Below are 16,298 nucleotides of genomic sequence, written 5' to 3'. Positions count from 1 at the left end.
ACCATGCCATGGGTTGTTCTTGAAACGATCATTCAACAATAATCATAAAAAGTCTAAGATCTGATGAGCTTGCAGTTTGTCTTTTATAAATGAATAAGCTATTTGCTGTACTACAAACATCCAGGATGAAGGAATCCGAATGAAAATGAAACTCAGCCTCTCTTATCACATGAGCATGTGAAAAAAAAAAATCGGACTTTTCTTGTTTCATTAACGAAAAGCAGATTAGGAATAAAAAATCCTACTTCTTTACTGTCTGTTGGTAATCTAGGATCGAAGGTAGAAAACGTAAGACTTCAGAGATGAAGTTTCTGTGTCTGTGAAAAGTCACTGCTTTCATCCATTTTGATTTTCTGTTGTCCGACTGATGACAAGAAAAATGTCAGAATGATTCGCTGCACCACCTGGTGGTGTAAAGTGGAATTACAGGATTGATTCAGACATGGCGATCTCATCGTTAACCTTGTAATGATTGTTCAGATTTTCAGATTTTACCTGTAGTTGCTACCTGATCTGAACTGAATCGTGGGTTGGCTTTGTCAAATGGTTTATTATGTTACGTTTGTTTCCATTTGGCTCATTTGGTTTTGCTCTGTTCCGACATGTGAAGACAGTGTTGGTGCTGTCACCACGTTGGACAGTTACTTTTCGATCAGTCTTTCCTAGATCCAGCCGTTCGATATGATCTTACACTGTACTGTTTTGTGCGAGACCCGGTTCATGTGCGGCTCTCATCAGCCGTCTCCCTCTCACAGCCAAGACAAGACGTTCTTCATTGTCCGTTCACCTTCTCAATATTGTCATTCTTTCCCTCCCTCGTCCCACGCCTTGTATTCTTTTCTCGCCATCGTTCATTCCCCTTGCCTCTCTTCACCTCTCATACCCCTGCCATATTTCATTTAAATATTTCATCCGCTTGTCTTGCGGCTTCTGCGGCTTGCCAAGTGTCATCTAGATCCGAGGGCCCGACGTTAAAGTGGAGCACGGAAGTCATTTTTATAAAGGCGTGTGTGTGTGTGTGTGTGTGTGTGTGTGTGTGTGAAGGAGAGACTGTGGAGAGAGCGGTAAGGGATGAGAAAAAGAGAAGTGGCTCGGCCCGTGTCTGAGACGTCGGGCGGTGATAAGAAGTGAAAAGGTGGAGAAGACAGGGGAGTGATAACTAATGTACTTCCTGTGTACTTCCTCTTCTGCCCTGTCAACCCCACCCCTCCCTCGCTCCTCCAGCCTTAAAAGATAGAACTGATGTGTGATGATTTCTGTGTGTGTGTGTGTGTGTGTGTGTGTGTGTGTGTGTGTGTGACTCTGAGGTAATCTGATGTGGGATGTTTAAAAAAAAGTTGCGTGAATGTGAAAATGTACATTTATGTGTCTGTTGGACAAACTGATGGCTGATGTGGAGAGAAGTGTGTTTGTGTGTGTGTGTGTGTGTGTGTGTGTGTGTGTGTGTGTGTGTGTGTGCATGAAACAGAGAGAGACACTAACTGATGGGTGATATGAAAATGGAGCAATGAGGGATGGCGTGAACAGATGACTGAAAATCCTACTTAGCAAAGAGTAATGTGTTTGTTCTCCTTTAAAGGTGTGTGTGTGTGTGTGTGTGTGTGTGTGTGTGTGTGTGTGTGTGTGTGCGCCCCTCATACCCCTGTTCGGCTGCTGAATCCAGTTGAGGTCAAATGCACTGGATCAATGAATCCAAATGCAAATCTCTGCAGCCACCACCTCTGAAATGTAGGAGAAGAACAAGAAGAAAAAAGCAGGAAGAAAAGAAGCGAGAGGTGAGACTGCGACCGTTAAACACCGAACAGCGTCCTCCTCTGTCCTCCATCCTCTCCCATAACGTGTTGTAGTGTAGATGGGATCTGTGAAAACAGGGTGACAAACACGGTTTGGCTCTTAACACATTTCTGCTTGTGTTGTCAGGTAGCCCCCCCAAACACACACACACACACACACACACACACACACACACACACACACACCCAGGCTCCCTCCTGTTACAACACCGTAAACCACGGTGTACCCCAAGTGGTGTTTGACTCCACCCCAGGTGTGACTGAAAGTTAGGGTCCGTTATAACTTGAAGCAATGATCTGACATGTTTTATATTCTGAATGCCCATGAAGGAATCATTAAACGCTCAGCCCCTTTATGGGATCACAATCAGCCCAGTAATGTTTGAAAGGCTTGGTTTATTAGAATTTCACTCTGTCCTGACTTGCTAATGTGAATTAATGAGAGTGTCAGAACACTGAGGGTGAATCTCATGTCACATGTTCCAGACTCAAAGGGACTCTTCGATCTGCTCAGCTTAGGGACTCTGGCCCAGTTTGCATTGTTCTCATTTCAGAAAAAGTTTACATGCCAACATTTTGAAAACGTTTGTTTACAGAAATGTTGAAGATGTCCTTTTTATTTTAGGCCACTAGTGGACGCCGTAGTTTGTTTTTGTAACTGAAACTACACACAGATGGCACAGAGAACAATATGCTTTAAACAATGACAGTGGGAGAACTCTGATATTCATATGGACAGACAGACCAGTTGGATTGTTGCTGCAACATCTACAAACATTGCATATTGATGATCACTTTATAACATTGTTTACATTTTATTGTTAATATTTAAGAAGCAGATCAGTTTTCACCTAGAAACAGTTTCAACACCAAATCCCTCCAATGTATGGACTCAGATAAAAGATTAACTGTAGAGAGTACTGTATATGCCCAGAGTATATTTGTAACTGTGTTGGAGTGACAGCAGCTGCACCGGGACACGGATCAATAAAGTTTGGATTTCCAACCAGTGAAGATCACAGAGTGACCATCCCATTATTTTTTAATCTGAATCGGCTTTTTTTTTTTTTTTTTTTTAATGTTGGTTGAAAGGTTGGATTTGTCTTCCAGTGTGTGAACAGGTCTAATTTTAGGTTCCAGTACTGGAGTGTAACATTTCCTGTCAAGATTTAAATTTTCGTGCTGTTGTCTGAAGACTCTTGAATAATTAATATTAACTATTTCGGCTTGTATTTTTTTTTTCTGTTCATTTCCTTACAATCATCAGTTTCTTCGACACAGCTGTGTAGAATGACAACATTTCGTCAGAATGAAATTAAATCAGGACCTGAAATATCCTGATTAAAATGAAATTGGATAAAATATAGTCTCAGCTCACTGAAGCAGTATAATAACAGTCACATGTAGATATATAGTAACAGACCTTATGACAAATTAGACAGAAAACTTTAATCATACAACAATTTAAACCATAAAATGTTAAAATCTAGTGAAAATCATCGATCCACACATTAGTCCGAGTGATCTGATTTTTTATATTTATTAATTGTACACACTAAAAAATGTTGGGTCATTTTGTTAACCCAATCGCTGGGTTATGAAATCAGTAACGCAATTTGGGCTGTTATGATACATTTGGAGTTATTTGCTGCAACTCTTGTGTTGGGTTCGAGTCCATCAGACCCAACACAGATTTTTAAACTCAGCACATGGGTTGTTTTGACCACTGTTGGGTTGTCAACGGGTCCGAGTGTCACTTCTGTCTCTGCAACACAGAGGAACCGAGGTGGTCCTCCAGCTCTCTGATGCAGTACAGGGTTGTGCTTGTTTACATTACATATCTAATTCACACGACTGTGCGGCGTCACGTCATGTGAATTAGATGTAATGTAAATAAGCATGTCATCATGTAATGTCATACACAAAAATATGCTTGAGCGAGCGCCCTCCATGTCGTTAGCGTTAACCAAAGAGCTAGCTAATGTGTGTAGCTCGCTAGCTACACTATGTATAACATTTGCATTGCCAGCTGTCGGGACGGCTGTGGTTTAGTGGGGAGCGCAGTCGTCTTACAATCGGGAGGTTGTTGGTTTGACTCCTGTCTCCCCCTGTCTGCATGTCGCCACCCCCCAGCCTTGTGGTCGTCATGGGAGTGACAAAGGCTGAGGGAGACTCCCGTACAGAAAAATCCAGAGTGGAGCCCTGAAGGTAGTTGATCCTCGCATTGTGGCACCTTCCAGCAACTCCTGTGGCCAAGCTGGTACCAGCTGTAAGAGCCTGTCCCTTCTGCTGGACACTACCAGTGAGGCTGAGGAGGGGGGTCTGTCGGTTGTATTATTTTAATTCATCTATGAATCAAATTGGGAAGACTAAACCAATGTGTTTTGTTGAATTAACACAGAATTGTAGTTAATTTGACCCAGATTTTGGGCACATTCAACCAGTATATATGGTAAAATTGACCCAGGGCTGAAATGAATTTGATGCAACAGTTGGGTTAAAAATGAGCACAATATTCAACCCAATGTGATGGTAGAATCGACCCGGACTAAAACTGATTTGACCCAATGATAGAATTAAATCTGTGAACCCATCTGTTGGGTTAAAAAGACCAACCCATTTTGTTGGGTAAATATAACTACTGTTGGGCTGGTCCAATGTTGATTACCTGTTGGGTTAAAAAATAAATCAGTTTGGGTTGTTTTCTACCATTCATTTTTTAGGGTGTAGTACTTCAGTTTCAGTTTAGGAGCAAAATATTTTTTGAGAATATTAAATGTCATGCCTGCTGTCAACAATTGAGTAGCTTCTGTGAAAAGTCATGTTTGAGTATTTAATTACTGATATTTACTTGTAATGTTACCACATTTATGCAGTGTAATAGTTGTACACATGTGCAGGACTTTTTTAGTCTTTCGTAAACACAATGTTGTTTGAATTCAGTGAAATCCCTTCCACAGCTTCTCATAACTTGAACTCATAAAACAGTTTATTATGTGTGGAAAATGTGACTAACTCTGAGGAAGCAGAGAAACGGATTTGTGTCCAGATACGTTGGCCACCAGGATTTCTTGTTTGACTGTCCAATCAGAGAACAGACTAAAACATAAACCACCACGTGTTAAAGATAGACTCGAAAAAAGGAGGAAACTGTCAGTCCTTGGGTCTGTTTCCATGGTAACGTTTCTAGACAAAAATTCTGTGTTTACACTGTAACGTTTTGAAGGTGATGCATGTTGTATAGAAATGGCAGAAAAGTTCGTTTCCATGGAGACAGAGTTGGAATATTTTTTGGAATAAGTTCAATTTAAGCACCTAAAACACCTTTAAAGTGCATTTTAATAAACATTTATACGTATTTCTAAAGCATGGCACCATGTCACTGATCCATCTTCAAGCATCAGGTTGAATCTAATCTAACCTCAACTAATCTAATTTAATCTAATCCTTTTCTCACTGCGGCCTCAGCCTGAAACCTCTAATATTGAGGAGCCACTCCGAACACCAGGACCTCACAAGAATGACACACACACACACACACACACACACACACACACACACACACACACACACACACTCTCTCTCGTGTGCCCCAGTGTGTATGAGCCTTCTGTTCCGCTTGCCAGGCTGCTCACTGACCCCCCATATGTGTGTTTGACCTTTCAACTCCGTGTTTCCCTCTCAAGAGAAGGGCCCTGCTTTCTGATGCACCTTTGCTCATCCCAAAACACACACACACACACACACACACACACACACACACACACACACACACACACACACACACTGAACCAATCTTTGGACTGTGTGTGGGTTTAGCCGCGCCGGTCAGGCTTGCGGTCACCCACAGTAACAGATAAAAGGATATATCACTTCCTCAGTCCTTAAAAATCACAAGTGTAGGCTGCTCCTACACACACACACACACACACACACACACACACACACACACACACACACACACACACACGCACACATATGAACACACACCAGGCACTGAGCTCCTGAGTCTCCAGCTTAGTACTTGATCCTCTCTCTGGGAGGTTGACACTTCAAAAGCCTTACAGACACACACACACACACACACACACACACACCCTTCACAGAGTGCTCCTCCTAACCCTGGAAGGCCTGATCGTGGTGATCTGCTGGTCAGCATCTGCTCGCCGTCGAGCGCGGCGCCCCTATCATCCCTCGCTCGCTCACGTGAATCTCAGCGGACGTATTGAAGGAATTGCGCCACGAAACCGTTCAGCGAGTCACTAAATATCCTAAAGCTACGAGTGCTGGCTCTCTGCAGAAGTGGAAAATCATTTGAGCGTATTGACCTCCCAACCCCGGAGGCCGGCCGGGCCGCCGGCCGCTCCGGGCCGCGGTGGAGCGGCGAGCCGATTCGACGTGATGCCGATGCGGATGTCACGTCGGCTAGCGTCTCCGCGGAGCCCCGGGGTTCCTGCGTTTAACACAGGGTCCTCTCCTCCGGAGGGGGGGCAGACGTTCGGTTCAACCGGGGGTCAGGACGTGTTTATGTTAGGAGTTCATGGACTCGCTGATAAATAAAGCAAACAGGATTTTAACTGACAGACGTTCCTCCAGCAGCTTTCGTTATATTGCCTTCATAAACACATTCTTCCTCCGTACTTTAACTTCTGCTTTGACCTGCAAAATGATACGATATGATGGAGATGATTCGGCGATGAAACGGAGAAAAAACTGTCGATAGTCGTGTCAGTCATGTGACTTTACTCTTATTTTTTATTATTATTTTTTGACTCTGATCTACTGTTTCAGAATCTAATGCCCTGAAATCATGACTCCATGAAAATCTTCATTTCAGCTTTTTAATTTGTCAAATGTGTGAAATTTTTGATTGAAAACAAAAAAGACCCATTCTGTTCAGAAAAAGGCCAGTTTTATATCTCTTATTTATTTATTTATTTATTTATTTATTTATTTATTTATTTACTTATTGTATTTCCTTGTTATGGGCTGTATGAAAAGCCTTATGTCTGAATGATGCCATACAAATAAATTTGCCTTGTCAATTCAGTTTTCACTCTGTTCAAAATAATAGCCCAAAATATTTTTTTCATATAAATTTCGCTCCATGTCTGATACAGATTGACGCTCCGTCTGTGTCAAATGGAGATAAGATGTAGATGTAGCTGTACCAAGTCTGTGTAACATACTGCACATGCAGGATGGCTTGTCACTGATGAATCAGGTCTGGAACCTTCGTTACCTGGACTTTCCTTTAACATGATCCGCTTGAATATGCAGCTCAAACAGTACTGAGACATTTCACACAATGAACGGAGCACAGAAGAGTCCAAATCAGATGCAGGTGCATCTTCAGTTCAGGAATGTTGCTGTCGTCGTGCAGAAGCCAGTTTAGCATTAAATCCCTTCATTTTAAAAACTTGGATTTGGAGAATGCTGGGGTTTTTTGCATTCAATTGACAATGAATAGAAAATCTGGAAATATCAATAATGCAAATTAGAATTGCTATTGGATATTTTCTCATGACTCGAGATAGACTAGATGCAAAGGTAAAAAAAAAAAAAAAAGGCGCTTATGGTTTTTCACATCCACTTATGTGAAGCGAATCCTCCGCTGTGTCACATCAGCTCCTCATAAGTGAAACGGCGTCAGCTGTTGTCACCAAGGACGGATGTGTGATTTGCCCTCGCCACTTTCCCCGACCGCCATTAACATAATCTGTCTTTCTTTCCATTTAGCAGGTATTTTATACAGGCCGGCAGCGCGGCTGAAGTGGTTGGAGGAGGTGGGGGGAGGAGGGGGGCGTCAGTGGAACAGCAAGGAGAATGTCACAATAAGATAAACACCGAGTGCAGCTGAAGTGCCTTTGGGCTGACGTGACAAGAGTATCGGCTCATGATTTGTATCCACTGCGGCTCTCAGCGTGGAGTGGCTCCCACACGCTCGCCGTGCATCCGCAAATATACGGCGTGTTACAGTAACCCGCCGCCATGTTGCCTCCATCCATTCTCTGAACCAATCAGAAACCGCAGGGCGTCTACGTCACCTTTTAGGCCCAGGCGGCTTTTAGGAAGGCGGATACCAAGACAAGCACACCCAGGTACCAGGTACTTTATCCTCAGTGGAAATGAAAAAACAATGCGATAACATAACAGATCGCGCAGCAGAAGTTGTCCATCATGTCCTGGAGGTTCATTACACGACCTCAGTGTCTTTACTTGTGACCAAAGTGAGAAAGTGTCTTCAGGACTTGTGGACTTTGAGACATTTTTCATTAACATCACTCCGTAAAACAGTAAACTGACCGGCAGCATTTCACTACAAGTCGTTTTGAACCAATGCAGACGTGACTGGATCGCTCATACTGTCATTACTTTATCTGAATGCACAGTTGGGAGTTTTGTAAAATTGATTTTTAATGCCAGTCTGAACACATCTGACCAGGGCAGACTTCTCTCTGTGGCGCTTTTCAACGTGACCTTGCTGTTGTTTTGACTTTAACGTCACTGAATTCCACAATTCTGCTCCGGTTAATCTTTTTTGCTCCCTTCCTTTTATTATCAGGTCAGAATTTTGTCAGCTCTATTTGCACAACATCTACAGGACAGACCAATAAGTGTAGCATCCATCTTTATCATTTCAGGTAAATATGGAATAGAAAACGATCTCTCTTTAACTAGTCTCACGTTTGGTTGGTTTTATAAAACATGACATACCGTTAACTCGACACAGATGGGAACACACATAAGAGATGAAGAACTCCTCAGATGTTGCTTCGTTCTGTACAGTCAGTCAACTCAGCATGTCATCATTTCACTTGCTGACTCTATTACATTTTTATCCCTTTGTCTTATTGTGCTTCACTTTACTGCCTGTTCTAAATAATTTGATGACTCTGGACCTCGTTTCAGGCTTTTCTGAAGCACTCGGAGTTGTGTGTGAATGGTCATATAGCGTTCAGTGTCCTCCGTCTAGTCTGTGCACAAACTTCCTGTCTCACTGGTTTCGGCTGCTCCTCATCCAAAATCTTTGATCAACTTGTTACCATGAGACCACCAAAGACAATATGAGACCCCCACGTTTTCAGACCATACGTTTTTTTGTTTCAGTACAGAACTTTCATGACATCAAGTCTTTGCACGCGGTGTCGGATGATGCTGATTGAGTGTTCACGCTGACCTCTGATGGTTCTTTAAAATGATCAGAGCAGCCTGTGAACTCAGCCTCGAAGTGGAAACCCACCCAATTGGCAGAAAAATGTCGCTAAAGTTGCAAAAATGCAACTTTTAGTAATTAACTGAATGAAGGTTTGAGTCCAAAAGAAGTCTGGAAACATACACAATTGACTTTAAATACATTTTTTATTGATTCAAAGTTACATCATTGCATAAGTCACTGCATGGTGTTAACATACAGAGGAGAACATCTGACAATGAGACAGAAACAGCAGATTTAGGGTAAAGAAAAGCAGATTACAGAATGAATGGCTGGTTTTTATGACTTAGGTTCACAGCTGATTCTGATCACACTGACCATAGTATGAAAAAGACCAAAAACCTAAAAAAAAACCTAAAATGGAACAAAACCAAAAATAATCCTTAAAATGAAATGAATGTGTTTGATAAAGAGGATGAAAGATAAAATAAATGAAGGTGTTCTGAGGAGCAGCACGTCGGGCCTGTGATAAGTTCTCAGCATCATTATCGCACCTTTGTGCCACGTCTAATTTTATCTTTAAAAATCCGTCTTCAGTAGTTTGCTGTTTTTCTTCCGTCGTCCCATTTTCCAGTTTTATTTCCTCGTGCTGAGCCTTCTCTTTGCTTCTTTGCTGTGTCTTTCTGGAAATGATTGGTGTGTCTAAACAAAGGGGGAGGGATGTCTTTGAGAAGCCCTATCATCATGGCGTGGAGCGTAATTAATAAAAGCAGCCCGTTCCAATTTAACAGTCTGATTAATGAAGTCGATACATTACAGGGAGGAGTGGACCATTTCTCTGGCTCATTCTGAGTCCATGAAAGGAAAATGACAAAGCGCTGCGTAATTCAATTAAGACAGAACGTTCTTAAAATGATGCTCTGTTGACAGAATCGTTGCTTTTTTAAGGCCAAATCCTGCAATTAAAAAGAAACCAGTGACGAGTTCAGTTTCTCTGTTTGCTGATGACACATGTTTTTACAGATGTGTCTTGAAACCTAAAGTCACGTATCTGCAAAGAAATAAAGGACCTAAAAATTGCTTTTTTTACTTGATTTAAGTGAAATTTAACTTTTTGCATTGGTACTTGTAGAAACAGTTTCTCTCCAAGCAAGTTTTTATATTGGGAGTATAAAAATCTAGGGTTAGAGCATTGATAGGAAATTATAAAATGACTCGATGGCATTTTTTGGCCTAATACCATTTAAACTAAATTGAAACAGTAATTAAAATGTTTCACAAATAGGTGGCAAATGTAAAAAGTGAAAAAAAATCCTTTGAAGAAAATCCCAGAAAATCTCCATCCAGACAGTTTAACAGTGTGTGTGAGGACAGTGTATCGGTTATGACGGAGAATTTTTTTTTATGCTGAAACAATTTTCATTTCTAAAATGAGTGAAATCCAGTAATTTTCTACATGGCCTCATCTCGCCGTGCATTACATTAGTCTCATGACTCTGTTTGTTTATTTATTCTGAGAAGCATGAACATGCCCGTATTTACCTTCTTTTAAAGCAGCCCAGCAACGCAAGTATAGGGTGACTCGATCTATGTGACAATGACCAAATACTTGGGACTTATTTTCACTACTTTCAGTATAATTCATCAGCTATCCCTATCTCCCCACCCCCCGCTGGCCAACCCCTTCTGCCTCCAACTGGCTCATCAGCTCTCACCCTGCTGGTAAACGTCAACATTAACCAGTCAAGTCAGTGAAAGCAGCCAGTAGTTTCCAGTTAAAGGTGGAGTAAGGCAGGTCACAGCTGCATCATCCTCGGAGAAAAAAATACTGCTGAGTGATGCATCATGGGGGATTTGGAAGTGGGTGTACATAATGCTGACTGAAAAGTGAGTGAGTTTTACCCTCATATACCCTGGAGTACACCACGAGGGCCGCAGCTTGAAATGCTTGAAACCACTTATTTAAATAACAAACAGTTTGATGTTTCAGTGTTTCCTCTGAGTTTTAAATCTGCTCTATATATGTAGAAGGGAATAAAAGCCCGTGTCTCGTTAGGCGGCAGTTGGATCCTGACAGATTGAGTGAAATACAGTTGAAATCCCTCCGTCCGCACAGCACTGTGCTTTGGATAAATAAGAAAGAAGAAAAACAGGTAAGTGGTCTTTCCTTGTTTGGGGAAGAACTCCCTGGGGCTCCTCAACGAGCCCTGGTGGTCCCTGAATCCGACTTTGAGAAACCGCTATTTTGGAGGAGTGTAACCAATGAAGTACAGTAATGGAGTGTAGTGGCCTGAAGTGTAGCTATGAAGTCTTCCCTAATGACTCTAGCACATGTGTGTCTGGCTTTCAGCCCTCTCATTAACGTCACTGGACACTGTATACTTTGTAGACGTCCGTGTGTGTGTGTATGTGTGTGTGTGTGTGTGTGTGTGTGTGTGTGAGAGAGTGAGAGAGAGAGAGAGAGAGAGAGAGAGAGAGAGAGAGAGAGAGAGAGAGAGAGAGAGAGAGAGACGCGGCTGTTTGCCAGTATAGCCAGGCTTAGAGTGCTCCGGTGATCTCATCTCCTCTTAAGAGTGCTTACCCTGTGGCTGTGGATGTGTCTGTGTTTACGTGCGCACAAACCTACAGGACGTGTGTGTGTGTGTGTGTGTGTGTGTGTGTGTGTGTGTGTGTGTGTGTGTGTGTGTGCGTGCGCGCATGGACATTTTCGCCACAGGACGGCTTTCATTCTCCTGCAATTGGGGCAATGCTTCACCTCCTTTATCGAAGCTGCCTTATTCTTCATTTCTCATTCTGCACTAAATGTTTAGTGACTGTTTTTGGTTGGTGTACAGATGTAGCAGCTCCAGCTTCAACCTGTGTGTGTGTGTGTGTGTGTGTGTGTGTGTGTGTGTGTGTGTGTGTGTGTGTGTGTGTGTGTGTGTGGTAAACAGGGTGCTTTGCTCAGTGGAAGAAGGAATTTCCCCCAGCAGTCCCCATCAGTAATAGTGCCTGTAATGAGCTGCAGCTGTCAGCGTGGTTTCCGCACACACACACACACACACACACACACACACACACACACACACACACACACACACACACACGTTCACAGCAGAGAGGAAGCAGTGACTCACGCAGCAGTGCGCCGTCATACTGTACGCTGATAAACAGTGTAACCCATCAGACTTTGCATCAGACAGCGGACACAAACATTTCCTCAGAAAATATCTGCGCCTGCTAAAAATATCTGTGGATTTACTAACAGTTTACGCTCCGTCGTGCAACTCAACACAAGTTTAATTGTGCTTCCAGTGGTAAAACATACAGGCAAATTTGTTGCTGAAAGTCTTCTCCTCCGTCTCTGGGCTGAGGTAGACGGTCAGTGACGGGCGGGAAGCGGAAGATGGTCGAATGTGACCAATTTGAAAAAAATGTCTTTAAAACACGGTTTGGGTTAATGCTCCAATGAAGCCATTCCCAGCAAAAAGTTGAATTGGAATTTCTTTTTTTTTTTTTTTAATGATGAATTCCAGAATAATCTGAATTTAAAGCGAAATGTGCTGAAGCAGCAGTGCTGCGACTCCACGCCCTCTACTGACAGACGCTCTGCAGAAATGGAATGTTCTCCACCAGAGAAGAAGACATGTGAGGGAAGCTGTGACGCTTTCTGAAGAAATACATCAGTTTTTAAACATTATGCTGCAACAAGTGCTCTTACTCATCTATGCAACCATTCAATATGCACGCTATATCATGGTCTGTGTGTGAGTGTGTGTGTGTTTTGTGTTTATGTTGGTTTCATGTCATTTTAAATTACACTGTTTATTTTAAAGATTTTCTGAAAAAGTCGGGGATGCAACCAGGAAAAAAAATACAGGTTTTTCAGCATTTTAATATCTACCGGTTAAAATAAATTCCAGCATGTATTTATATATGTGTCTATATATTGATAGACATATATATTATGACATTAAAATGTTCGTTCAGATACATTTTTAGTACAAAACAGGTTAAACTGAACATGATTACAAAAGAGTAAACCTGAACCATCACATGTAGGTTTCTTCTTTAAGCTTCCAAACATTTTTTTAATTGAAATATTGTAAAATGTCTGAGTCGATAAGGTTTTATCACCCATTGAAGGAAACATGAAAAACACACAGGTGTGTTCAGCTCAGGAGATCTCAGATGATAATCAGTGATTCACATTAATAATTAAGAGCAAAATCACATTTAAAAAAAATCACTGGCAGCCGTGGTGGAAACAGGTCAGAGCCAGAAAGGAGATACAAGACAGAAACTAATGGAGAGTCTCTAAAAGCTTGAAGGAACATCTTCAGGATCTTTCTTGTGTTTCAAGCAAATTTTCAAAGTGGTTCAAGTGAGATGTCGTCATTTGAGACTTGTCTTTCTTAATCTGGATGGGACAGGTTTCTTCTGATTGAACGCCATGTTATTTATTGACTTCCTCTCCTTCCAGGAGGGTTTCGTTTGGCTCTGACGCCGCCGCTCAGCTCAACAGGAAACATTTCTGTGGATTTTGTTTCTTGTAAATCACAGTGAAGTCTGTCAGGCTGTGGCTCTGCTGCAGCCTCCAGAGCTCCTTCAGCTCAGTGTAGTGGACACACTGTAAAACCTTAATGCCGCGTAAACACTGCGGTTTATTTAACAGAGAAAATGTGTAGTGTGACGGCTCTATTCTGGCTTTTTTTTTTTTTTTACTTTTCTCATCCAAAAACTAATTTTCTACTGAAAAAATTGTCACTTTTTTTTTTAAACAATATGGTATTTTTCCTGAAAAATTACTGAACACCAAAGTTTGTCACCAACTGTATCCTCTGCCAGTCTTTCAGTGTCATCTGTGGTGAATGAGCTTCTTTAGGATAAAATTAAAAAGTCTTTTAAAACTTGTGTAACAAATACAGTTTACTCAACTCTCCTGAGTGAAGAGAACGTATGTTTGAGCGCACTTTAAGATTTCCACAACTCCACCAATCTGATCAATTATGAGCAGAAAAGAAATCTATTTTAAATTTAAATTCAAAGCAGAAAAAGTCTGAAATGTTAAGAGTCTGTAATAGATATAAGGTATGCATTTGAAAATGAGGTGTGTGTGTGTGTGTGTGTGTGTGTGTGTGTGTGTGTGTGTGTGTGTGTGTGTGTGTGTGTGTGTGTGTGTGTTTGTAGTGTAACCACAATGTTTCTCCTCCCTCTTGTGAAGTCCTGCTCCTCATCCAGCTCCTGCTATAATGTGAGTTATTTCTGTTTGTTGAACGACTAAAAAGTCTCGAGGTGAAGTTTGAAATTCCTGGCTTTGATCTGCTCGCTCCTCCTAAATTCATCATTATTCAGTATTTTAGGGTTAATTTTTTACCCAAATAACTGAAAAAAGAAAATGGTGTAACTACAAATAACATTAGAAATACTGATAATTTTACAAACATGTAAACATCTAAGAGATTAAATTGATCCTAAATATAAAAGATGACTGCTTATTAAACAGTGAGTTTGATTAGATGGTTACAGCTCTGGACTGATATGTTTGTTAAATTGAGTAGTTTGTGGTCATGTAAGTTATTTTTAACACATTTTTGAGAAAAAGCAGCTGAAAGAGTCAAACAGCGTCGCTGCAAAAAAATGAAATGTTCAAAGACATGGACGACTGCGCTCACACACATTTCATGCTTTTCAAGCAACAACCGACGTCGTGTGTGGAGTTTATTAAAACTGAGACTAATGATGAGTGCCTTGTTTTAATATTTGATATTCAAGCCACAAAATACCAGCCATCACGTTTTACTACGTTTTGATTCCGTCTGGCTCTGATTAATCTTTAAAGCCTCGGATTAACTGTTTAACTGCAGGAACGTCTCGCTGAGGATCGTCAAACTTCATGTCTGCAGACTTTGCCTGGGTTCACACAAGCTTTAGTGTTTAAACACAAGTAATCTAAATGGTCGTGTTGAGAAAACAATACGGTTTTGTTTCTTCTAATTTTGAATTTACTCTGCGTATTAAATGTTTCGGCGGCAGTCTGGATTTCGTCAGTGTCTGAAATGTGGGCTTTGAAGTTAAAATCACATAAACTGTAAATCCTGTCATCAAATAATGCAACACACCTGCTCCAAACTGACGCCCGTGTTGAAAAGTGGCATCTGAATGAATCTTTCCCCTGGCGTTTTGCTCTTGATGAATTGTTCTTAAGGCTGAACAGTGTAACCTGTCTGGTTAACCTCTCAACTCCTTCGCAGACGTTTTCCTCACAAATAAACACACGGGATCCTAAACTCTGGAGAGGAATGATAAAAGCAGAGTGTGGAGGGGCGGTGTGTGTTTTGACGGGCCCGGCCGGCCCCACCCGCCCTGACCTCTGCCAATTTTTATCTCATTTCAGTCTAACTTTGTAGATCAGACTTTAATTTTGAGGCGCGGAGCGCGGGACAGTGATGAATAGGCTACATCAAGGAGGGCTTAAATTACCCCTCTCCCTGGTGGCAACACTGACCACAAGGAGAGAGGTGTGTGTGTGTGTGTGTGTGTGTGTGTGTGTGTGTGTGTGTGTGTGTGTGTGTGTGTGTGTGTGTGTGACCTAGTAACAGCAGACAGAGAAAGAAAGAGGGCTGGTCAGCACTTGCCCTCTCAACCCTGCTAGCTCCGCAGCACACCCGACCCGGAGGAGGGGGGGGTGAGGGGGCAACAGAGAGAGAGAGAGAGAGAGAGAGAGAGAGAGAGAGAGAGAGAGAGAGAGAGAGAGAGAGAGAGAGAGAGAGAGAGCATCCACTCTGTCTTTTTCAGCGCCTCTTGTCAATGCATTGTGTTGTTTTTCGGTGGGAGTTTGGAACTTTCGAGGTTGTTTGAGGAGACTCTAACCCTGGCCTCTTTTATTCCTCCTCCCCTTTCCCTCAATCTCTACTTTTTTGTCCATGCAAATAAATGCTTTTCCCTTTTTTCATTTAGTAAAAAGCAGCCTGGTGTGGATGGCTTGGGAAGGCTACATTTGGAGGTCGCTGGGATGAAAGGCTGGATGTGGACGGAGGCTGAGAGCAGCCGCAGGCGAGGCCTACGGAAAGCTAAAACACTGACATGGAGCACATTCTCTGCACGGAAACAACAGCTAATAAAACTAAACCGGGATCCTCATCTTTTTCTTTTAGGAGACAGTAAATTTCCCCTCAACATACCACTTATTCGAGAATTCCTTTTTGACTCATTTAGTTGATGAAGTATTTTTTTCCTTAAATAAATTGTGACAAAATATTGTAAAGAGGGTCTCCAAGTGGCATTTTTTTTCTTCCACTCAGGGGGAATATTAATTAAAGACTCACTGAAAATGTACACTCAAGCTAATTCGGTGACCTACACACCAG

At 41.9% G+C, this 16,298-nt stretch overlaps 1 long non-coding RNA gene across 1 annotated transcript in view; it reads right to left on the bottom strand.

The window, feature by feature from the left end:
* Positions 1-1,011: 1,011 nt before the first annotated feature.
* The window catches only part of LOC115394845 (uncharacterized), a 19,499-nt gene continuing 4,212 nt past the window's right edge, over positions 1,012-16,298 (bottom strand). The window contains exon 3 of the long non-coding RNA XR_003932182.1: positions 1,012-1,859. This is a non-coding gene — a long non-coding RNA (uncharacterized LOC115394845). The remainder of the gene's footprint in view (positions 1,860-16,298) is intronic.

This window comes from Salarias fasciatus, chromosome 1 (assembly GCF_902148845.1).
Source record: "Salarias fasciatus chromosome 1, fSalaFa1.1, whole genome shotgun sequence".
Lineage (NCBI taxonomy): Eukaryota > Metazoa > Chordata > Actinopteri > Blenniiformes > Blenniidae > Salarias > Salarias fasciatus.
Note: the sequence above shows the minus strand (reverse complement) of the source record. Positions and strands in the feature narration are given on the sequence as shown.